Genomic DNA, 1,918 nt, shown 5'->3' with positions numbered 1-1,918 from the left:
AAAAAAAAAAAACAAGAAAAAAGAGGCTGGGCACAGTGACTCCTGCCTATAATTTCAGCATTTTGGGAGGCCAAGGCAGGTGGATCACTTGAAGTTAGGAGTTCGAGACCAGCTTGGCCAACATGGTGAAATCTTGTCTCTACTGAAAATACAAAAATTAGCCGGGTATGGTGGTGCATACCTGTAATCCCAGCTACTAGGGAGGCTGAGGCAGGAGAATTGCTTGAACCCAGGCAGCAGAGGTTGCAGTGAGCTCAGATCACACCACTGCACTCCAGCTTAGGCAAGAGAGTGAGACGCTGTCTCAAAAATAAATAAATAAAAATAAAAAATAATAGCCAGGCATTGTGGCAAGTGCCTGTAGTCCTGGCTACTCAGGAGTTTGAGGCAGGAGGATCACCTGAGCCTGGGGAGGTTGAGGCTGCAGTGAGCTGTGATTGAGCCACTGCACTCTATCCTGGGTGACAGAACTAGAGCTTGTCTCAAGAAAAAAGAAATGACACGTTTGATTTAATCAGTCCTTTACTAATGGACATTTAGGTTGTTTCCAGCTTTTTACTATTACAATGATGCAAGAATAATAAAGACTAAATATATTACTATGCCACAAACTTCCAAACACATTTCAAAAGTGAATTCTTTAACCACATGACCACTTTCTGTGGTAAGTATTATTATTATTTCCATTACAGGTAATGGAACCAAGGCACAGATGACTTAAGTGACTTATCCAAGATTATAGCTAAAAAGTATTAGCTTCAGGGTTCTATCTTAGGCAGACTTTCACCCACTAAATTGTGCTGCGTAATGCATATGCAGTTATGCATATGGTCAAGTTTATCTGTTGAGTAAATTCCCAAAGATAAATTGTATCCAAATGTAACATTTAGTAGACTTTTTTTTTTTTTTTTTTTGAGACAGGCTCTTGCTGTTTCACCCAGGCTGGAATGCAGTGGCACCATCATAGCTCACTGCAGCCTCAACCTCCTGGGCTCAAGTGATCCTCCCACCTCAGCCTCCGGAGTAGCTAGTGAAACCCTGTCTGTACAAAAAATATATAAATTACGCCAGTGGTTTGTGCTGCTGCATTACAACCTGGACAAAAGAGCGAGACTCCATCTCAAAAAAAAAGAAAAACCAACAAAAGTTAGCTGGGTGTTGTGGCATGTGCCTGTAATCCCAGCTACTCAGGAGACTGAGATGGGAGGATCACTTACACCCAGGAAGTTAAGGCTGCAGTGAGCTGAGATTGCACGACTGCACTCCAGCCTGGGTGACAGAGTGAGACACCATCTTAAAAAAAAGACAAAGGCTGGGCACGGTGGCTCATGCCTGTAATCCCAGCACTTTGGGAGGCTGAGGCGGGTGGATCACGAGGTCAAGAGATTGAGACCATCCTGGCCAACTTAGTGAAACCCCATCTCTATGAAAAATACAAAAAATAGCTGAGCATGGTGGCAGGCACCTGTAATCCCAGCTACTCAGGAGGCTGGGGCAGGAGAATTGTTTGAACCCAGGAGGTGGAGGTGTTGGTGAACCAAGATCACACCACTACACTCCAGCCTGGGGACAGAGCAAGACTCCATCTCCTGAATGAATGAATGAGTGAGTGAATGAATGAATAAAGAAACCATCGACCGGGTGCGGTGGCTCACGCCTGTAATCCCAGCACTTTGGGAGGCCGAAGTGGGTGGATCATGAGATCAGGAGATCAAGACCATCCTGGCCAACATAGTGAAACACTGTCTTTACTAAAAATACAAAAATTAGCTGGGCATGGTGGCTTGCGCCTATAGTCTCAGCTACACAGGAGGCTGAGGGAGGAGAATCACTTGAACCCGGGAGGCAGAGGTTGCAGTGAGCCGAGATGGGGCCATTGTACTCTAGTGTGCTGACAGAGTGAGACTCTGTCTCAAAA

This window comes from Cebus imitator, unplaced genomic scaffold (assembly GCF_001604975.1).
Source record: "Cebus imitator isolate Cc_AM_T3 unplaced genomic scaffold, Cebus_imitator-1.0 Scaffold50, whole genome shotgun sequence".
Taxonomy (NCBI): domain Eukaryota; kingdom Metazoa; phylum Chordata; class Mammalia; order Primates; family Cebidae; genus Cebus; species Cebus imitator.
This window is presented reverse-complemented; position numbering follows the sequence as displayed.